Consider the following 24,953-nt stretch of genomic DNA (forward strand, 5'->3'; position numbering starts at 1 on the left):
ATCATCCAGGTGGTTTAGAAACACCTCTAATATTTGCTCCCTATACTTAGCGGAATTAATTGTGTTGTGAAAGAATATTGGCCCAATCACTCTTCTACGCGAAACCGCTAACCACACGCCAACTTTAACAGAGTGTAAAGGCCTTTCTTCAAAAACAAAAGGATTTTCAGCACTCCAAACTCTATAATTTTGCGAATTAACGTAGCCATTTAGATGAAACCATGCTTCATCAGAAAAAAATGACATCCAAAATTCTGTTGTTGTTCATGTTGTTTTGAAACCATTCACAATATGCAACACGACGAGGATAATCAGCTGGTTTAAGTTCATGGATTGACGATACTTTATAAGGATGCATATGCAATGTTCTTTTTAAAACTTTCTGACAAGTGGTGTATGGGATACCAGATTGCAAAGACAGTTTACTCAAAGATTTTTTTGGGCTTTGCTCCATTCTTTCCCTCAAATCTTCGACCACCTCTTCACTAACTGGAGGCCTTCCTGGTGACTTGCCTTTAAAAACATTTCCAGTGCTGTTGAATCGGTCAACGATTCTTTTTATGTGTGTCATTGAAGACTGTTCTTCAATGTTTATTTCTGGAAATTTAGCCAAATACTCATCCTTGCAAGCTTGAACAGAATACACCCATTCCCCGTCCGCATTTAACGTCCCATTTCGATAGTAAGACATAACAATAAACGTATTTTGTTCAAGAGTGTACCCCATCTTAACCTAAAACAGATTTATTTGAAATATGAATACACATTAATTCATTTCTAGTTACCTTAATCGCTGTTATCAAATCGTTGTAGTTTTGATAAAAACTGGTTTAATTCAATTTAATTTATAACAAAGAAGACTGGAACAACAACACAAGTAAACAAGACGTGCGCGGGAAAGTATTATGACAAATGACCAGTATGACATTCTTCTGACAGCAAAGCAAAACAAAAATTCCCCATAACTTTAGTGGACTATAATAATTAATAATTTTTTGAAAGTAAGAAGCGGCACATCAAAACAATTGCGTTAGCGCCTACTTCAACTACAATCATTTATGATAACCCTGTATATTAGAATTTACTTGCAATACAATGCATGGGTGATAATTTATTCTATTGTTTACTTTCGGAACGTAAGCGAATCCCCTAGGGTGCGAAAAAAGTATCCCGTTTTCGTCTGTCTCTCGTCTGTGTCAATTTTTCTAGACAGATAATAATCTCCGAAACCAATGGACTGGTTCCCAGTAAACACAGTTGTGATGTTAACGTGTCAGGTACGTACTCACAAAAGAACAATAAGTACATCGCATGATTATGTCTTAACGATATACCTGGAACGTAAGCTATATAACATCACAATGGAGTACTCATGCTATGTAACAAACACGTAATGTTGACTACATTTCCTAGATATCTCATTATTATGTCGCAGCGATATAGCTTGCATATAAGCATTTAAACATCACACTGTGGTACTCCTGTTATGTAACTAACACCTAATGTTAACTGCATTTACTAGATATCTCATTATTGTGTCGCTGCGATATAGTTGGCAGGTAAGCCTTGTAACATCACAATGGAGTACTACGGTTATGTAACCAATAAGTAATGTTAACTGTAGTTACTAGATATCTGATTAATATATATATATACATGCTTCGGAATGTTATTAGTTAATTATGCGTGTGTTTGTTTTTCAGTTGATTTTACAAAATGGCATGTTAAATCGAAAATTAACGTTTCTGACAGGGCCACAGCAAAAAACATTTAAAAACATACATATCGAGTATTATATAGCTCTATTTTATATTTATTATTTACGTTTGTGTTGCAAGTAAATAGTATATTCATAACAAAAGATGCTGAGTCTTAAAAAAAGAAATTTCTTCCCTGTCTTAAATCTTGCACAAGCGAGATGACGCCAATAGTGAGTTGCTCTTAATTTTTTTTTTCATATTATATTTCCTGTAATTATATTTATTTATAATTTTATTTTTATAAGTGCATAACGACCTGCGCTTTATAAAACAGAACAAAAGACTTAATGCACATAGTTTATGATCAGAATTAAAAAATGTCCCATCTAACAGGTAATACGAATTAAGACTAGTAATGAGACATTATTTTTTAACCTCTGCCTATGCGTCACTGCCAAAAAGGAACAATTATACATATACAGAATTTTGAAATGACCTCGAAAAATAAAATGATATATTTCATTATTTTATTAATTCTAATGCAAAATATGTTGATCGGCAACAAAAGCAACAAAAAGAAAAAAATCGAAATTAAAAACCAATCTATTTCAAGGTCAGCGATATCGTTCTTAAATAAAAATGAATTAAACAATTTCTTCACTTTGATCGTAAGGAAAATAAATAATAATTTGAATACAAAACAATAATTGATCATTGAGTTTTGTGTATTGACTTTCGCACTCAGTTATAGGTATATCTGTTTAACATTAAATTTTCAAAAGTTTAGATTTTTCCAATGTAATCTTGGGCTCTAAAATAAACTGGTAATGTATAATGTATAATTATAATTGAGTATTTTTGTGGTTGATCTTTAAATTATTATTTATTCAAAAAATTCACTTAATTTCATATCCAATATGTAACTAACTGAAAACTGATAATAAAGCAGCAGATATGACGAAATAGTGTAGACTTTTTTTAATGTCGGTAATAGAGTGTATAATAATGTATAATAACTAGAGAGCGGAAAATATGCAGCAAAATTTTGGGAAATATGATCATATGACATGCATCAAATTTATGCAAATATGCAATAACTTTCTTAATATATGCAGAGATATGCAGTTGCACATGCTCAAAAAATTAAAAAAAGCGTAATAACCGAACTAAATTTATTTACAAATTGCAAAAACACCTTAACTTTTATTACAAAAAATACATAAATCACATTGCAAAGTGTTTAATTAGATCTCACTGACAAATAAATGACATTTTTAAGATAATATTCTTATACTCAAAAATAAATATAGGTAAACAGAACGAATTAAAAAATAGTAGTAATCGACTATTTAATTACTATTTTGGTAACAATTTATTTTTAAATATTTTTCGAAATATTCTAACAAAAATTTTTCCGGTGATTCTAAAGTATGTATTTGTAAATAAAAAAACTGCGTACTGCGTCCACAGATGTAAAAATACTTATCGGATTAGAGCAGGCACAACAAAACACAATTCCTTCTTGAAGAATAAGTTCAGGAAAAGGTTTAATTCATAAATTAATTTGAGTTATCTACATATTGACACACATCTCTATCGCTTTAAATACTTAAATGCAAACTCACGATGAAAAATAATAGGATAACGTCCCTTCGACCACCATAAAACATACCATTAATACACTTAAGTAACGAACAAAAATATTGAAATGAACGGTATTTCCAAAAGTAATTAGGACCCGAATTTACCTGGAAGGATGGCTTAACACCCAGTGGTTCCTCCAAACTACCATAAAACCCAAACCCAGTTATTTGAAGCTCAGGACAATATTTGCAATATGATTCATGAAGTTTCGTTTTTCTAGAAAAATGCCGATCGAATGGCATTTTTTTTTCAAAGTAGCACAAAAATTGATAAAAATGCAAAATATGCACCCGGTATGTGAAATATGCAGCAGAAGGCAAATATATGCAAATATGCAATTTTTTATAGCTGCATTCATTTTTAATTAGCATGATTAGTTCACATATTAAATATCAAGACTTATATGCAAAAAATAACGGATATGCAAATTTCATAAAATCCGCTCTCTAATAATAACCAATACCTGCGCCTAAATTAAGGAAAATTTCCAACTGCACAATCGCAATAATCCCCCTTGTGTTCTTAATAGTACTTTTACACCTCTCCCCCTTCCCCCCCATTAAAGTGCAGTATGATTTTGTCGATTTTGTGAGAATACCTACAACATTAATAATAAATAAATAATAGCAAAACGCAAATTCAAAATAAATATATTGTAAAGTTATAAACAAAAATCTAAAAAAGGCATAATACCGACACGATTAATACATACATATATCACTATTTAAAGGTACATCACAAAAGTGTGTGTGTTGTCTTCCCAAAACAGAAGACTAAAATAATTAATTAAGCCACAATCGAAAAAAATGTTCTGAATTTTATTATTATAATTCTTATTTTGTCATTTTTAAATAAAGACTTGCGTATTCTCATATTTTTAAGAAAATGGGGTGACACGTTCTTAATTGGATCAATAAAAAATTTGTGATGACGCCAATAATAATGTAAATAATACTTGTCATAGCACAAAAGAAAATTAGAAACAGCGCATTACCAATGCAAGAAAAAACCAAAGTGATAAGAGCTGTGAAGGCAGTACGACTCCGCAAGTACGACTGATAAAATTTTTGTTGTGCAATTTTTCGAAATCACTGAGACAAGTGTTATTGTTAAGCAGGTACGTGACAGAGCGAAAATAGCACATCTGGGGTTTCTTGAGGTTCCAACTTGACAAATAAAATCATAAAAATTCCTCGATTCTTTTCGGTGAAGGGATGAACCGGCGTCAGTAATAGTAACTTACGCTCGGGAAGTAAAAATGTTAATAATGTGAAAAAGTTACTGCACAAATTGCAATTTCCAGCTGCACAAATGCATTTTTGAACTGCACAAAATGTGTAGAAGTGCACATTAATTTAGGCCCTGCCCAATACATCCGGTATGTTTCTGTTGTTGTCTTCGTTCGACACCACTGTATTTACAGTATTTAAGCAGGTATACGTTTCCGCCCCTAAAATCCCACGTACGGCATCTTTTGCCCAAGTAAATACAGCACCTGGAATGAAGACAGAAACAGAAATAGTTTTACAACACCTTATCAAAATTTAAAAAAACCACTATGGTATTATTTGAAATTTATTGTTAAAGATTGTGTGGTCAATTAGATGTGGGTCGTCGTATTCTTTAAAAAGTGACCTTCGTCAGTGAGTTCGTAATGCTTAATTAATAATTATATTCAGAGCGAAAAATACAACGGCTTTATTAGAAATACACCAAAGACAAGTTTTTTCATTGTAATAATTTCTAAGAATTATTTCTGTAAACTTGTTCACTTGAAATGTTATTTTGTAAGTACCTGCTTGGCAAATTATAAATAGAACATCTGTAAGGTGACCAGATTTCAAAAGTCCGAAACCGGAACATTAGTTTCCATTTCCATCGTAATCTGATATATAACTGCTTTGAAAATTTTTAGTTGTAATATACTAACAGTACTGACATCTGCTGACATTTAAAACAGTGCAGTGCTGACAACCGTATCGATACAAGTTTTGTTCCCAATTTTTCACAAAATAAAATTACTATTAGTGATTTATCCGAGGATTTATCTTTATTCTTATCAGATTTATAGAAATCGGAACATTCACGGAACGAATGTTTTAATCGGAACATTTATTGGACGAAATTTGAAATCGGAATTATTAGAGTATTGAAATCGGTACAGTTCCGATCAAATCGGAACGTTTGGTCACCTTAAACATCTGGGGTTAATATAGGGAAGACCCAACGACACAAACAAAGCCATAAAAATTCTTTGCCCATTGTCCCTGAAACGGGACAAGGTTTTGAAGAGTTCATTCGTCGAATTTTGATTTTATAACGACGTTTATAAAGCGATGATGGGTAGCAAAAAAACTAGAGAGTGGTTAATTTTGATTTTATTAAATTTATTTTATCTAGTGAAAAAATAACGCTCAACTTCTGCATTTACTATCCACCAGATGTTTGGGGGATGCAGTCGGACCTTTGTTGGTTTGGTTTGTCTATGAGTCGGACGATCCCTTTTTTCCGTATTTATGGTTATTGCACTTCAGACTCACAGTGAAGCTGTCGAATTCCATTTGGCCATTTGGTTCACAACCACCGAACCTTTCTCGTGACTCCGTAAATCACTTCATTTTTAATGCAGTTTTGTGAAAATTGTGCCATTCAGTGTGGATTAAATTTACACTAGGTAAGTTAATATAATTCTAATGAAGTAATCATTTTAATTTTTACATGCTTCTGTTGTTTTTGATAACTGTACGTAAATAACAACAACAGTTTTTTCAGACAAGCTGGAAATACCACCATTAATCACTGAAGATACTCCCGCTGATTTTGAAGAACTTACGGTGATTGTTTTTGAAAGTGAGGCGCTTTGCCATAACATGTTGCAAAGGTATGTTACTGCAATTTTTTATGAACTAGGTGCTAATGAACATAATTTTACTCTAGACTTGAAACAAATACAAAAAATATGTGCGAAACAAAAGAAATTCTAAAGGAAACGAGTGAACAAATCTCCAATATGAAAACGTCATCAAATGTGACAAATCAAAAAGAAAACAGTAATAGAAGATATGCCGCCAAGACCACAGGTAAACAAATTTTGAGGAATTAGAAGATTATCTCTGCCTACTACAACAAGCAGGCTTCTTTGTAAGTTAAAAAAATACAATTAGTCCAGTCAAATTAGCGATCAACCTCGAAATGAGAGATAATAAGCTGAATTTTCGTATATACCTTCATTTTAGCGTTCTAAAAGTTGTCTCAAAAGTCTCATAAAATCTCGTGTCTGCGTCGTAAGTTATTCAAGGTCAAAGGTCAAGAAAAACATTATTTTGCGATTATCTCGGATTCTATTGCTCTAATGATGTTAACACCTATTATCATAATTGTAGAGCACAAATTTGGGACAAATTTTATTTGAAACATTTTTTGATACACTTAATCGTTTTTGAGATAGCGGGCAGTGGGCGCGCAGCGTTCATCCATACATACTGTAATGCAATCAACCGTGAAAATATCTGTGAATACTACCTTGAATTTTGAAAAATTTGTATTATTTATCAGTTAATACATTGCATTTAATAACATTTTGCATATTTGCAATACATTTATTTAATGATACTTACCTACTTTGTGTAATTAAAAACTCTTTAAATGACATATTTATTGTAGGTATATCTTAGGTTAGATTATTATATATCTTAAAGTTATATTAATTTTTTCAAAGTAAATTTTAAGGAAGTAAAACGAGTTCATATATTTTAATTTTATCTTTATTCAGCAGCTGGACATTTCTTACGATTCATCTTGCAGTGAAAATCTATAAATTTTTAATAATTTAAAGAACAAAAGTATCAATTTTCTTCTTCTTCACCGTCATCTTCTGGACGTTCGGGAATTTCTGTTTCATCGTCGTCATCTTCGGTGCCCTGAATTGTTGTTTCCAGACCTTCCCGTTATAATCATGATAAGAAAATAAGTATTTAAAAACTTGCACATTTTAAAGATACAAATAAATTGAGATATACAATAAATATTTCATTAAATGAGTTTTTAATTACACAAAATAGTTAAGTATTATTCTATGAATATATTGAAAATATGTAAAATGTTATTAAATACAATGTATTAATTGATTAATAATACAAATTATTCAAAATTCAAGGTAGTATTGACAGATATTCACGGTTGATTGCATTACAGTACGTATGGACGAGCGCTGCGCGCTCACTGTGCTCTATCTCCAAAACGATTGAGCGCATGAAAAAATATTTCAAATAAAATTTGTCCCAAATTTTGTGCTCTACAATTATGATAATAATTGTTAACATCATTGGAGCAATAGAAACTGAGATAATTGCAAAAAACTGTTTTTCTTGACCTTTGACCTTGAATAACTTACGACGCAGACACGAGATTTTATTAGACTTTTGAGACAACTTTTAGAACGCCAAAATTAAGGCGTATACAAAAATTCAGCTTATTGTCTCTCATTCTGAGGTTGATCCCTTTTTTATGCTAAAATGACTGGACTAAATATATTTATATGTACTTACATATAACATAATTTTGGATATTATATACAGGTAGATGCCTGTAATACTATAACACTTTTTAGGAACCTACTAAACATGACACATTTCGCTTAACACGTTACATACATATTGGGTTGCAGAAAAGTCTTATAGTGAAGCACCCTGTATGTTATACATACGCGGTGACTTCCAAATAGATTCGGAAAAAAAAATCCTTTAATTGTCACACGGATTCAAAGTAATTAAATTGCTGCTCCAGTTTCAAGAAACAAATACGGAACAACTTGTTAAATGTAAATGATGCGGCAATGATTTATTCAGTTTCCATTGTGACTAAATTTTTTTCTTTATTTTTGCTGTGTGTTGCTTAGATGAAAACAAATGACACTGACTGAGGTGTGGATCTTGATATTTTTCCCCTGAATTAGGACTAGATAAAAGAAATTACTTAAAATTTTCTCTACTTCGTGATCTTGTGGTTTTATTTTCCGAACTTAAATATTTCAGAGTTACTCGATATATACACATAAAAATATTTTCTTCTTTTCTTATTTCAGGAACTGCTATTGTCCCAGATAGGTGGTAATGGGAAAAAGAACAATGTGGAGCGTATATTAAAAAAAAAAAAAAATTCAGCGAATTTGCTGTAGCTTGTTTGTTCGGTAGGAAAATTCCAAAATGGTTGGGACAAAAACAATGAATATTATGAAAGGTATTTTTTTTGCAATAAATATAATTATTACAATTTTTATTTTTGAAGAAATTACAATGAAGACCCATTCCGCAATAGAAAAAGAAGTAGAACAACGCTGCTCAGAGTGGCTACGACATTCTAGTCAACGCCTGAAGAAAGAAAAAACAACGACAGTTTATAGTTTCTGTGTCTTTTTTTAAGTGTAAATTATATTGTATTATTTTCGAATTAGGAAATCATATATATATATTTATTTATATTATGAATTTATATTAATTTTTGTATTTTATTACTCATTACATATTATATTTTTTCAAACATTGAATAAAATAATAATTTACTGTAAGCTCTAAATTTTACTCTCCATATCCATATCCCTAAATGGTAACTAGACTTTCTGAAATGCCTATTCATATCGCATAGATCATGTTAATAAAATATACTGAGAGTCATATGTTTACGATGTTGCGATATATACGTAACGTCTATGTCCATTTAATATGTTATATTGGCGTTTAAAATAAAACGTAACAGATACATAAAAATATAGAGAATCTAGAGACATACTAACACAACGTTATGATGATGTACCGCGAGCACGTCTCTAGTCTGAAACGATGTGGATGTCACCAGTATGTTACAAGCATGGGTCACTGTTGATTACATTACATAGCACAGGGAAAGCAAATGTACGCAGTTTGGGATGTAACAGCTAACAAGATCGTAGACAGAGTTAAGTGGCATTAACATCGCTAAAACGTAACTGTGTTTACTGGGTTGTTCCTCAAATTTGTATGTATATTGGAAATAATATGTCCATGGTAAAACGCTAATCAAAATTTGGCTAATCATTCCCTCCAAGAAATTGATGACGTCATCTCATCTCATACTCTATATTAAAGTGATTTAAATGTTATACAATAACATACTCCTACACTTGGGGCCTACGAATCCACTTTGAGTTTTTCCTTCTAGGCACCAAATTTTCGCAAAAGGAAACAAATTATATGATCATCAGTATATAATCATACCAGTATAAACGTAGCAGTGTTGAGTTCGTTGCAGTGCTTATTTTTTTTAATCTTCATCTATAAAATTGGGTGGACCATTTCTTATTTAATCCATAAAAAATATGGATAATGCGGGTCTATCCATATTCTTTATGGATTAAATAAGAAATGGTCCACGCAATTTTTTTTAACCAGATCTTAAGAACAATACACCGCACTGTTTTATTATTACTATTACACTCACGTGTCGGAATTGATACACGTGCCCTTGTCGAAATAATGTTGATCGGCACATTTTCAAGTGGCCAAATTCGCAAGAAATACAGGCATAACTTTCGCCCTTTACAATGCATTCATATTTTTGAAGTAATTGTTAATCCGTTGCCAAGGTCTGCTTGGCTTATGATGCAGGTGAGGTAATGCCTCAGCAACGAATTTGCGTTGTCTTTTTTCTATTATTTCTGACCGATATATTTCTGAAATGAACTGTTTTTCCAAGATTTAAAAAATAAATGCGAAAAATTATTGTTATTTTAATTCTGGTAGGTGGGCATTCGCTGTTCTCATAATAATTAAATAGTGTGCTTCAACTCATCACCAGGACACGCACTCGAATCTTGCCTCTGTAGTGTACGCAAAACAGATGTCGTCCAATATGTAGGCTGTCCGTAATGCACCCATTAGCGGTATGTGTTGAAAAAAGATAAAATTGAGGCTAGCTCCATTTTCCGCGCTTGCAGCAGGCGCACTTTGCTCTATTGTATTACCAGAATGTTCAAAATTAGGCCGCTGAGTATTTTGTGATAAATCTGTGTGTGCAACACTTATTCAAAATTTCACTAAAAGAATATATATTAAATGTTTCTACATTCACGTTTGTCAACTCAATACTGTGGTGGTAGTCATAATTTGATTTCCGCAATCAGGAATGCGAGTAATTTATCGCAAATTGAAATTTTTGTCTACTTAAGCTTATCTTAGTATAATTTTAAAAAGTTGCTTCTTAGACTGTTACTGGTATTAGTTATCTATATTCCATATGTGTTTTAATGTATAAAGGTTTTCATAAATGACAGTTTGTAACTTTTTTCAAAGAAGAAGGATTTGTTTAACTGTACTTAAGGGGCGAAGGAAATCATGTCGAAATAACTTTGAAATAAATTCTTTCCATTAATAAAGTATATAGGGTTAGTTGTAGAATATTAGAAAAAAAAATCATTTTTGTCTGCCATAACTCTAATTCAACAAGGATCAGATTTTGGTCATATTTTGTTCTGTTTTTCCAATAGTTGTGTGTTACTTGGTTTATCGTGACCACATTTTGAGTTTTTCAAAATCTTCTTAATTTTCAACCTTTAAAAAAAAAAAATTATTATGCTTATTTTAGTTTTGCATCTTTTTTTTTAATACAAATTTCGTGTTCTAAAGAGATGTGTAGTTTCCACCTTGCCATGAATTTATACTGATCATATCGTTAAATTTTTCAATACTTGCGCTTCGTAATTTGTAACTTGATAAACTGTGTGTTTATGACAAGGATTAGTTTTATACATAAGTTATATTTTAACTAAAGATCCGCACAACCTGTTGAATAACAATTGAAACTATTTTAATGGAAAACAGAATTTCAACGATTTTGTGGGCTTCGGACACAAAATAAATGATAGGCTACAGAGAAAATATTACATTATATGATATTACCATTAATTTGAAATTTATGTACGATTCGGTGGTTACTCTAGAAATTTTTCACTCATTTCGAGTTATTGACGATCGATCGAAAAGACGAGATTATGGTTATAAACGATTATGTAGATTTTCGTTTAAATGTATCTCACCTGTTACATCCACATTTCAATATTTTTTTTATAAAATTAGATTCAAGTTTTTTATGAAACGCATTAAACGTGATTGTGTCATGATCAAAAATAGACGTACACAATTAATGTCCATTATTTCGCAAATTTCCAGTAAAAGCAAAAATAAGAAACAAAAAAATGCTACCACGCACTTTGTCTATTCATACTTAGAACACAACACCTGTCCTTTCTGCAGTTACAGAATTATTGCTTCATAGCTCTTCGTATGGTGTCGCGTGGATACATACCCTCGTTTCGTGGACATTTGTTGCCCCGACATCACAATGACGACCACATCCATGGCCCAATAATTTTTGGCAGCCATTTCCCGCTCAGTCGATCTTCCGCGGTGTCTTCTCAAGATTTATACAACATTGAGAAATTCCCAGAATGAACATGGGAAATTCACGTTCATTATCCAGTGTCATTATAACGAGAGCATTTCCTAGAACCGGTGACAGTTAACTAAGTCATAAATTCAAAATGCAGTGCATGTTTATTATACCATGGAATAACTTAGTCTGCATAAATATTGAATTTATAAGAGCCGACGTGTCTGTCTGGAATACAACCCGAATTCCTTATAATATATTCATTTCACATGACGCAACTTAATGAAAATAAAATTTTCTGTTGGGTGTTCTTTATGCGTTAAATTCTCCAAATTCCAGCCGAAACTCGGGATTGTAATTGTTTAACGTTCATAACTCGCGATCATTATCGTTCTCTGCGGTAAGGAAGACTGCACTTTATTTCACCCTTAGCGCCACATTCTTTTGGATTTAACGACAAAAATGTCGCGCTTTTTCAGCAACGAGGGCATGAATGCGATAACAGGACCGGCGAGCTGTCAAAAAATTCCTCGCAGCTATCATTAACACCGCCATTAAATTGAGTTCCTTTCGGAAAATAAGTGGCGTAATTTTAGAGGTAAGAGAGTCTCCATCACTCCTCGAAATTGTTCTTTGAAGAGGCCTTTGTTCGACCACCACTAGATCAATTGCACGGAAAGGAGCTTCTAACAGGTCTCCAGAAAAATTCGGTAGTCGACCTGTAAACTCCGGGTTAATGTTGTGTCTTGGCAGAGATTTTATTGTGCACAATAAAGTGGTTACGACACTATAATATAGTGTTGATTCAAGTGGTCACTGCCTCACACGTTGACAAGACTGCGAATGCCGTATGCGGAATGTGGGGCACATTGGAGCTGATTGCATCACCAGGAAACATAAATAACAATACCAGCAAGACCTCACTAATGAAGTAGTGCATGTACATAGAAGGCATGTTGTGCGAAAGACCTTATGGAGTCCCGTCCTGATGATGGATCGATGAGATATGGGACATGTTAACAGGAAATTAATTTAACTGTGCGCATTCCTCGTTACAAGCATCGTAGATGTTAACGAGATCAATAAAATTGACTGTATGTTCAAGTGGCCAGAATTATTGCTGTGTCTTGTGCATGGAACCAATTTGTGAAGCGGCATGCTGAGCTGGTTTATGAGGGTGCTGCCATTCCACAGCTATGTGTCGATATAAAATTTTATGTTGTTTATGTTTAACATTTTCATGGGTGGCTTATGGCCGGTGCCGCATGTTCCATTTAAACTCCTAAGATGAGATGGTCCATAACGGCGCAAGAACGGGAAATGGAAAATAACAGAGCTATTAGTGGGTGTGACAACAAGTACATAGGACACTCCATCATAGCTTTTATGGTAACATCTAACTGTTGCTTAATGGAAGTAAAACTCCGTTGTCGGATCCTAGCACGAGTCGAACACTCGCTTTATTATTCCCTACCATCAGCAGAAGGTTCGCTTTGATTCCGTAAGGGTAGCTTCCAGAGAAATTTGGGCCAAATTAATATTTACCCACATTAGGAAAATGGTCACATAGATATGCTTCCGACATTAATGAAGGCGCTTCCATGGCGACAATTTAATGTTTTATCACCACCCCGATTTTTCCGTAAAGATCAAGTACGATAAATAAAAAGGGGAACGAATAACACGTCAGGAGAACAAATATATATAGTCGCATTTTCTGGAAAAAGAAAAATTATATTGGGAAAATTTCATAACCAATTTCCTCCTAGCAACGAAAAAATGTTTACACAGTTCCCTTTCGGTGTAATACCAAATAAATATTAGAATTTTATGCTCTCACAAATCTCCGTATAATATTCTGATCAATCAAAATCCAAGGGATTTGTGGAAAATGCTACAACAGCCGCACCTGAATCGTGCTCAAAGCCTATTAAGTGTAAGCACCCGCCCTCGTTGGTAATACTCATTAAAAATATCCGCCAAAACGGCCTTGAGTAATTTATATTTATTGTGCTTTTTAAAGCTTTCAAGCTCGCTTTCTGTTTCAAATCGATACAGTAAAAATGAATGAACCGTTTAATGGCCCTCGACGTTCTGAAGTCACTACGGTTTAAAAGACGGAGAGGATCAAACTTTGAGACACTTTATTCCAAAGAATTTCCTCTTTAGAATAACGCCGGCTTTTGGAAGAGCGACGGACAGGTATCCTACCAATCAACAGATCGCTCACTGCGTAAAGACAGATACTTTATAGCGTTTTATAGCCATGAAAATTTAAATAAAAAGCTTTTACGTGTGTTGGCATTGTGGAATGGATGAACGAATTGCAGTGATTGTGTATTAACTAACGGTATTTGCGCTTGATTTGAACACCATGTTGCGTATAAAACCGTCAAAGATTTTGTGAACAAGCCATGATTTCAAACAAAATTAATGTGAAGGCGGGCTTTTAAAATTGTAAGATTGTTTTGTTTTAAAGCGTTGTGGTTGTTACATAATTGCTTCATCTCAATACCAAATTACAGCTTTGAGTAGAGTAAAAGTATTTGTTTTTTGTCATACAAAGTCAATCTGCAAATTGCTTTAGTCTCTGTATATTCAAAATATTGTTTGCTTTTACTCGAAGTTACCAATATTCGTTTCGCTTTAATAAGCGGATTTTTTGTTAGAGGAACAGAAACATCGCTTCGAAAAAGCACTTACCAATGTATAAATAAAAGGTTTAAATTCCCTTGCTGATGTTTTTAAAATGTCTGTGAATTAGTGCAAAATTTGCACTTGTTACTCCTTTAGTACCGTTCGGTTAAATTTACGAAAGATAGTAGTTTACTGCCAGTCTATTTAGCGGGTCTGTGATTATCATCTAAATAAAAATGAAGGGAATTAGTTGTAGCATGGGAAAGAAAGGTGAATACCAAGAAAGATTAATGGAGGGAAGAATTTGAACAACAAATGAATAAGGCGAACAAACTTAGAATTACAAGATCATTGGAGTAAATAAATATGTGACTGCCACAGGGCAGAATACCCACACGTATGTGGAAGACCCAAAATCAAGAGGAAAAAATAAGTGGAGAAAAATATAGAAATATTCTGAGATCTGAGGATCACTCAACAATCCATGAGCTTCCACTAGGCCTCTAGTGCTATTATACAGGGATTTTATAAATGATTCTAAGGGCGTGGTTGGCCATGGATTTCAAAAATCCCGCTTCGCTGAAATTATGCCTTATTATGACAGGTCTCACTTCTCATTAATGTCATTTGTAACCTGTCATTTAAAGGCGTCGTTTTTACTGTTTTAACCGTGATTTAATAATTCAATAAACATCGTTAGAGGCTCACATTGGAGATGTAATCAACAGATTTGTTAGAACTGGCAGTGTCTACAAAGGGAAGTCTCCTGGAAGACCTTCAGTATCTGAAGAAGTTGTTGATGAGACGACTTGAGCAGAATTTGCAAACATCTTCGACAAGATTTCCTCAGCAGTGAGGAGTTCCTGTTGCAATATGAAATTGAACAATGGGCATTGACGAAAGCATTACAGAACATTTTTGAAATTAAAAAGAGAGTGAAGATATGCTTTGAACAATATGGTGAATATTTCCAACATTTTTTGTGATGTTTAACCACGATTTTTATTGTAATGAATTAGTTTTATTTTTTAATAAGAAATGAGACCTTTAGGCAACCAGTTATACGGATGTGCGTGATCTTTGCCATACGTCCGTGAGCATTTAGTGGAATTCAAAACTGAGAGGCGGCACGTTTTCATGACCTTCTTCGATTCTACAATCATTTGTAGAAACCCTGTATATGGGTATAACGTTAAGAAGCATCTGGACGTAACTGAAAGATGGAAAGAATATTTCAAGAATTTGCTAGGGGCATAGATATATAGAGAAACTCTAGTAGTAGTATGCGATGCACAAAATATACAAATTGAAGATGACCGTGAAGGAGTAATTACTTTAGATGAGGTAAAACACCAGTAAAGAAACAAAAAATTAGAAAAGCTTTTGGTATAAATGGTATTAAATCAGAGGTGATAAAGAATTGGGGAAAGAAGGCACGAAGTTATTACATAACATACTGAAATTAGCCTGAGGATGTAGGTAAGAAAGAAAATTCAATGGGATACACTTGGGATATAGAAAACTAAACCCAGCTAACATAAATGACTATAGACTGATGCCCTGTTACTCTTTGTTAGAAATAGAAGCAACTAGAGAAATGCAGTGAAATCATAAAAGAATACAACTTGAACATGAATATGAAATAAATGAATCACAAAGTCCGAATATTAGAACAGATTACTTTAGAATACAAGAAACGAGACAAATTAAGTATCTAGGTAAATATTAGACGAATCCGGAGAGTTGGAAAATGAAGTAGAATTGGCAAACTGACCAAAAATAGATGTTTGTGAATTGAAAGTGCCGAGAAAAATAGTGGAAATAAGGAATGAAATCATTAAAACAAAATCATTCAAAAGGAAAAAAAAAACTAATGTATTCGCTCGGCTCTCATCTCGAGTTTACTCGAATGAGCGTATATACATCCCGAAGCCTGACGGATCAGACAGCGCACAATTTTTCATTTCAAAATTGTGTGAGGCTAAAGAAGTTTTCACTCCAAAAATGTGCTAGATAAAATAGAAGCCCAACAGCTAAGGCGATTGATTTGGGAGACAGAAACTGGAAATAAAGAAAACGCAGCAGACGAGGAAGACCTGGAACAACAATCACATAGCAAGTACGTAATTTGAAAAACCAACTCACAGTAAAACTTATAAAATAAATAAAAGGTTAAAGTCGTAGAAAAAATTGCTGAAAAACGCAGCATACAAGTCTATTATGCGATATCTCTTGGTTGTAGAATTAGAATGTAATTTATCACTACAGTGTCTTTAAATAAAGTCCGCTTCTACTTAATTTTGCCATATTTATAACTGGACGTGACCCAAATTGGAAACATATCGATAAAATCTGCAACTGAGTTCCTAATGGTAAAAGAATTTCTGAAATTAGGTTTCTCATTCTCATTCTTGGTTAATTCTGATTCGATTTCGCACGTTCAATTTTTGTTGTCTGAAAAGCGGATTGTGGAGTTTGTTAAGACTGTATGAATGTAGGAGAGAGCATTGTTGGTAAGAAATGGCGAAATAAAGATGTAAATATGAAGTGTTATTAAGTGGCTACCTAAGGTACCTGAATAAGAGAAATGTGGTCCTTCCAACTGCTCTGAACATTCAGTCCTACAAACCTGATGAACATTTGGTCCTTCGAGCCGGATGCACGAGTTTAGTAATAGGTGCAGACGTAACTTTGGAATTGGAGAGACATAATATAGGCTACTGGAAGGTCAAATGTTAAATCTATTGTAATGCTTTAAGAAATTTCCATATTTACACATATCAGACTTCGAAGAATTCATCAACTTAAAAAATTCGGTTCAGGATTTTTTTAACCACTTCTTTTCGAGTTCTTCAGAGCCTTCTTAACAACGTGCCGTAGAGCTTATTCGCCACTTTTTGATCACCCTGTGTCTTTAGCCCCTTAGAGTGACCAATTTAGAAAAAACAAAGATCAAGAAACATTCCGTCCTGGAAATAGAAAATAACTGTAGAAAGAAATGCTGAAATTTTATTCTATTTGGAAAATTAATTAATTAACTTTTCCTCTCATTTCTCTTTTTCACGTTTAATGTTGAACTTTTCACTCCATTATTTTTTATGGATCCATTGGGGCAGACCAAATTCAACAACACTGTCATAAGTTAAACAAATAACTATGGTCGGCATACAAAAAAATTCTTGAACTTGAGTTTATATCCGTGCCTGTGACACTAATAAACTTCATGTTTTTTTCAGTGCTCGCAAACCCGAAACAAATACGCGAAATTTCAGTACGAGCGCATCTGGTTAGGACTACAAAAATGTGAACGTCTAATTTATCGGTGAATGCTTTGCCGTTGCCGTAAATATTGACAGCCCTTCAGGTGGGAAGAATGAATAGACACTTTCCGCAATGAGACGTCAGACGAAATCAAAGATAAAGCAGAAAATACTGTCTAACAAGGCCACGAACGTAAATTTAAGAGGATTCCGCGGGAAAAATGGCGCTGCCTTGAAGTTTTCCCCCCACTTTCCCATACCATTATTAAAACACCCATCTGATATATCAGGTTTCCCGGCAAACAGCACGACATGCAGTTGAAAACGCTGGAATCGTGAGTCGTGAGACCATTTTATTAGTGTTATGCGAACACAGGACATAGCTCATTTGCACGAGGACTAATTATAAACAGCAGGTGAACCCATTCATTCGTTTTATTTAATAGCCGTCGGTTTTTTTGCGGTCGTAAACGTGCAATGTATTGTGGGGTAATTATGACATTAGATTGATATGCCATTTTACGACCCGTTTAATATGAAAAATGTCGTAAATAACAGCGATAGTATCTTTCGTTTATAGATCAGAGACAATGCACCATATTGTCCAGAAAGAAATTACCGCGGTTACAGCCTGCTTAGCGCAAGATAACGGCCACTGATGGCCTTTCGGATGGGAGCCAAAGGGCGAGTTTCTTTTAATTTGAGGTTAATGTGTGGATGCAATTGCGAGACGTTATAAAAATAAACGCGCACGTGAGCAGGTAGATCATAACGTGAATGGTGGGCGGGAGTTCATATTAATTGCGTTTATGAGGGAATAATATGAAATTATAAGGAAACCGTAGCCAATTGCTGTGATGCAACACTGGAAATTGCCTAATTTAGCTGCTTTTGTGGCTGTATCGCCAATTATGGACACTAATTTTCTGCTGTTGATTTAGGATAGCTATCGATAATTTTGATAAGGATAATTTTTGTTAAAAAGAATAATCGTAGTCTTGGTGCTTTCTCTAGTCGTAGGAACTGGAATTTGTCAAAGTCCGAAATGACTAAAGCTATTTCTCCCAAGTAATGTAGCTTGCGGTATGTAAATGTCAAATTTCCATTCCAACCAAGTGTTTTCTTTCGAAGATATCATGTTTTTGTTAAAAACACACAAAACACGCTTTGTATGTCGAGAGCAACAAGAGAAATAAGATGTGCACGAAATAACTGTCATTGTAGATACGTAAGAAGTGGGATTTATATTCCGTAGATTATCGTGGGTTTACCTGAAAAAAATGTACGTACTGAAAGAATGTGAACAAGTGCCGTGAAATAAAAACAGTACCAGCACGAGAAATGTTATCCAATTGATTTTTAAATCATTGCCTGTTACCGTCTTCCTTTCCTTTAATGACCAGAAGTTAAATCCGAAACGCTCTCACGTACGCGCAACAGCTTGGTCAAGTAATTAATAAATCGTTTCTGATTAATGATTGGTAGTGCGGTAGTGCTGTATAAATTACTTAAGTACGGCCAATAAATCATAGTTTTTCTGATTAATGAACCTTTTAGATTACTTGATGTGTTTATAGAAATTCTTTCTCCTTTTACTCAAATAAATTACTTCGATTTATTACCCCACCCTGGGTGAGTTTTAAGCGTTTGACAGTCTGCGGTCAACCAATCATTAAACTTTAGTCGAAGGTGACGATCCACAACCGATAGACTAAAAGGCTAGCCCCTAACATCTGGTATTTCTATTGTAATTAAATCCTCTAAGAATATTCTGTTTCTTGTTACAATATACGCCCAAATCCCAAATAATCTCTAGACAAAACAGGATAAAATATCACCCGGAGATGGAATTTAAGACAGAGGAGACGTGCTCTTGTCATTACATTTTATTGTGGAAATAAATTTAGTAGGTAGTCGTGGCCACCACGAATTTTTTTATGAATCTTCTTCGGCTCGAGCGGAATTAACAATAAATCCTCATCAAAACTCATTAAAACTCGAATAACTTTTAGAACAGCGTCGCCAAGAGCGGGATTTTTGTTGCCGGTGTTGTTAATATGCGGTACATGAGTGACTGCAGTAGGTACCGAGGGATCGGGGGCATAACTACATACATAAATAAATATACGCCATAAAACATTGTTATTGCGAATATTATTTATTTATTTATCAGATATGGTTATGTTTTATGACGGACTACGGTTGTTATGTAAATTACGCCTTAATTAGCACTTACGATGCGTAATGTAAAACTATCAAATGCAGAAAATTTGAATCGCTCTTTTATGGACGATAAAGTAAAGGAATGCTTCTTGATGACGGTTAAATGACTTGCTAGAAATAATTACAGTATTCTTGGCTTATTTCCGTCCATCTAATTCTAGAATCTGTATATTCCCTAGAAATATTATCTCAAGGATCAATATTTATAATTGGCTGTATTCTTGACAAGACGAAACTTCTATCAAAGAAACTTTGATTGACTTTTTTCATAAATTTTCGTTGGAAATACAAATGTGTTTTCCTTGAAACGAAAATTATTATCGATCATCGAGTAGTTTACATCTTATACTTTTTTTTCTGTTGTTGCTGCTATTTCTGTAAGCTAGTTTCAAGGACCGATACCATTTAATCATTAAACCCCATATAATTTTTTTACGAAAACTATACCCTGTCAGAATTGGAAGGTGCGTTTAGACTGTGCCACTCATACAGTGCTTCATCAGCATTGATCAGGGTGCCAGAGCTTAACGCGTAACACGTAGACACTGGTCAAAACGTAGAATTTTAATTTAATAATTATGTTTCGGAGTATGTTTATCATTTATTCACGCTGCATGATTTGTTAATTAAATCCGTATCTCCCATTTATTAAACGCAGAATGGATTCATAACACGCACATTTGTCGTCGTGTTTGTCTAATGGATTTCCAATCGGCTCTCCACTGTCAATTAGTTCGATATAAAATTAACTAATGTGTGTGGTAAATAAGATTTACGACTTCAATAACGACCTTCTAGCAAGTGACCGAGTAATTGGTGACCCGAACGGTATCGCACTCGGGCCAGCCCGCTACTGGTTAATTAACGACTATAACACTAAAGTTTGTAGTATTTAGAGCAACATCGTAAATCTAACATACTAAAATTCTCACCAGTTGAATATTCATGCCCTAATCTCCACACCGATCCTCTATAAAACATACAACATCCCTCATACTGCCAACTTTAAATACGAAATTAGGTAGGTGCACGTCCGCATTTACCCTAATAAAGCCCGAAACAAAGACAGTTTATTTTTAATAGCCAAGGAAACTTTTTCATTCTGTTAATCTGGGGAAAATCGCTCGGGTTCTGCAGCCTGCATGCTAATATCCTCATGAAAGTACTTTATTGTGGGGGCATCTGGTTATTGTTTCGATCTTTAGATATGGGGCTAATGGCGGCTTCGTATCAACAATGTACTATTACTTTCTGTTAGCTACACATGAAATGCAGCAAGGAATAATCGATTGGCTATTATCGTTATTAATTTTTCAGATATCAAACAAACCAGTTGTGCCATTAGGGTAGTTCGTAAAACTTTCAGCTTTAAAATGTATATGTTTAACGGATTTATCGAAATGTTGTATCAGTGGCATTTTTTAATAAGAGAAGTTTGTAGTTTTTCATTAGTATAATAATAGTAGTTAGCTAAAGCCATTTTGAAACCCGATACAACTACAAAATGTGAATATAATAGTTAATGTTGCACAAAAAGTCCGATTTCCGGACACATTATGTTCTTCTGTTGCTTGGAAAGTTTATAAAGTAAAGTTATAATGTTTATTTGTGTTACCACATATCGAAAAGGGGGTATAAACTGTTGAATACAAAGTTATAATGAATCTGTAATTGGCAATGAATGTCAATTTTTAGCGAACTGGTTCAAAAATTTGCCTTTAAATCCGTGAACGATTTCTGTAAACATTTGAAAAATGCCCATAAGTATAAGATAGGTATACCAAGATTACTTTCTTTTGCAATAGTAAAAAAATTTCACTTTCTCGTCAGGTCAGGTCGCAGTTTTCATAAATATTATTTTCTAAACACAGTTTTTATGAGAAAAAATCACAACAATGTTTTTATAACATTTTTCGTAAAAGTTAAACCCCAAAATGTATTTTTTTTTTAATAATAACCAGCAAAGTTTTAAAAATAATAATTGCTGCTAGTTGTTTCAAGTGAAAAAACTTTGTCAATATAGTGAAGTTACTAAATCACTATTGTATTATAGATTTTGCAGTTTTTCAGATAAATAATAATAAATGTATAAATTGTGATTCTGCCAACGCAACGTAAACTAAGATAGTATTGTAATAGGGTCCATCCGACGAATTGCTACTTTCAGATTTTCTAGATGTTCCATGATCCTTATAGTACGAAAAAGTAGGTCTTGCGTTTTGGTCTGTCTGTCGTCTGAGTCGATTTTTATTAGATATAATTTCCAAAACTAACAGACCGTTTGTTGGCAAATTTTATATAATTATGTATTAGCAGTGTCGTGTACATCGTAAAACATTAACTAAAGTTTGTCTGATCATTCCCACCAACAATTTGATGACGTCCGTCCCTCAATAATTTTTTAACAAAAAATATTTTTTAAAATAACGCACTCTTGTATTTGTGGTATATGAACCCGCCTTGAGTTTTACCGTACGCATCTAAATTTTCGCAAAAAAATGCAAAATGTAGAAAAATGTCATTTTTAAAGAATCGGGATTTGTTGAATTATATTACAGTGGCGACATAAGTTCTGTCTAACTAACCTTAGACCAATTTTTCATATGATAAAAAGATTATTAAACATGTTCCATGTTTGAAGTAAAATTCCGTTAATAAAAGTTTGTAATGGAATCATATTTTTGCAGAGGATAATAATAACAATTTTGTGCCCCTGGGGTTTTAGGAAAACAAGATAATCCTTTTCGGATTAAATTAATCAAGAAATTGTTTTATTATCCAATTTTTGTCTGTCCGTTGTAATAAATTAAAAAAAAAAAAACTGTTCGAGATGTTTCGTTTTTGATACCTGTTAGAACATTTACTTACTTATAAACGGCAACAATTTCTGTCTTCAAGTCGATTTTCAAAACTACTCTGACTTTCTTTAGCTTCATATGGTTCTGCCCAACATCCCCACTAATGATGTAACGTCAATCATTTCAAAATTTTGCGAAGGAAATGTTATTTACATTTTATAACATAAAATACTCCTGTACCTGTGATTTATGAGTCCGCCTTGATTTTGATTATTATTATTATTATTATTATTATTATAACTCTTATTGTTTAACTCTTGTTCTGCATTATCCAAATAATACGAAGCTGAGCAAGTCTGTCCGGTATAGTTGTGGCACGTACATTCGTTTTGCATCTGAAAGACCTCAGGTTCAATTTAATCCGGCACTTGTAGTTTTTTTATTGTAATCATCATGGGGCGTCTTGCTACTTTCATATTTTCTCCTCATTGGTCTCCCGTTTTTATCTTTTGTCGTCTGTCTGTCTGTTAATGTTTATTATATAGATAATCTCCGAAATTACTGGACTGATTATTGTCAAATTTTGATGTATGTTGGGAATATCATGTAGGTAGATTGTAAAACGCTAACCAAAATTTGGTTAATCATTTCCACCAAGAATTTGATGGCGTCATCTTAGAAGATTTTGTATTAAAATGATGTAACACAACGGATCCGCTTCGAGTTTTTCCTTAGACATCCAAAGCGGTAGTAGTGAGGAGAATATTTCATCCGTGTAACCCAAAAGTCCTGCGTTCGAAGTATTGTCACGTGTGGCTTCTTTTTTTATCTTAAACTGTGATTCTTGTTATCTATATTTTTTTATTGATTAAGTTAAGAATGGTTCACCTTTTTTTTTTTCGTAAATTTGAGAATATTGTAATGTTGCTCACGTCTATATTTAATAATAATAAAATAAGAATTATTTTAGTATCTTGTAGCTTGTGTATTGGTATATACTATACTATAACATGAACAGAACATTCAACAACAAGAGAACCATTCTCATTTCTTTTGCTTATAAAATTTATTGAGCCCACGCAGAGTATTACGCGTAGGCATTCGCTTCGAGTGGGAGTAAAATAAACTAATCGCAAATTTGCCTAAAGCAGACAGTCAAATATAGTCCCACAACAAGCAACATTAATTAGTTAACTTTGTGGCGGAACTTGACATTATTTTTAAAGAGGATTTAGGGAACAAGGCTAATTTTAAGAGGATTTCGAAAATAATTCAAAATGAATCGCTTAATTGCTTCTTGTCTGTGAAGAAAAAAATAAAATTTGCATTTTGTTTTTTAAATTGTACATAGGGGTCATCTTAAAACATTTTTTTGAAGAAGCTCCTGTACTTGGTGCAAATTTTGCCGAAATAACTTGAGACAAATTTTTTTTATCAAATCAAAAAGGATTTACTCCATTGTTTCGAAAATTTCTAAATATAGTAATGTTGCGCCTGCCTATTTTTAATGGTGATAAAATAAAAATCATAAATATTTCCTGAAAATAATATTAATAAATGTTTGCTCCATCATAGCGTAATTAATAATAATAATTAGTCCACATTATTGTTTACACCACTGCTTATATTCACTTATATTTTAACAGTCCACATAATCTTTATTTTAATCGTTGATTAGACACATGTACATAACGTATTGAATACTTAAGTAGGCGTATTAACTTATAGGCGTTAAGTAAATTTTATCATTTTTTGAAGAAGCTGTATTTGTTCAACAGTATTTCTACTGTAAATAACCACATACCAATTTTTTGAGATTGGTATCAAATTTTTAAAGGGATTAAGAACAATTTTAGTCGATATCGCTGTAATGATTCGATTAGTTTTGTGATGACCTAGATATCGAAGTAGTTCATTCTATGGGCCCCAAGACAAATTGTTAAATTTCTGTTCACAATTTGTACTTATAATCTCATAAAAATAGATAGATAGAGAGAAAAAGGACCACTTTCTAGCAATGCAAATTTCAAAATAGACTTACCCAGTAAGAATTTGTCAAATTTTCTGTGATAATGACGCGATGTATTTCCAGTAGGGTTCTATTATGTACAAAAAATCCTAGACCTACATCTAAAATTTCACAATAATCAGGTGAAAACGGGGGACTGATATTTTTATATTCTACACTACAGGCTATTATAACAACGAGAAAACATGAAATTTGTATTCTTTAAAGTGGAACTTTCAAGTACCTACTTCTGTGATACTCT

The 24,953-nt window shown here is 33.3% G+C and overlaps 1 protein-coding gene and 1 long non-coding RNA gene across 4 annotated transcripts in view; both read left to right on the top strand.

Annotated features, from left to right (window-relative positions):
- Window positions 1–24,953, top strand: part of LOC135126912 (uncharacterized) — a 459,555-nt gene that overhangs the window by 201,873 nt on the left and 232,729 nt on the right. The window lies entirely within an intron of this gene.
- Window positions 6,014–8,737, top strand: LOC135126484 (uncharacterized). The gene is made up of 4 exons (XR_010280043.1): window positions 6,014–6,225; window positions 6,282–6,485; window positions 8,428–8,582; window positions 8,631–8,737. It is a non-coding gene; the product is annotated as an uncharacterized LOC135126484 (long non-coding RNA).

This window comes from Zophobas morio, unplaced genomic scaffold (assembly GCF_036711695.1).
Source record: "Zophobas morio isolate AGI-343-1 ecotype UQ-CSIRO unplaced genomic scaffold, CSIRO_AGI_Zmor_V1 ptg000011l, whole genome shotgun sequence".
In the NCBI taxonomy this organism is placed as follows: Eukaryota; Metazoa; Arthropoda; class Insecta; order Coleoptera; family Tenebrionidae; genus Zophobas; species Zophobas morio.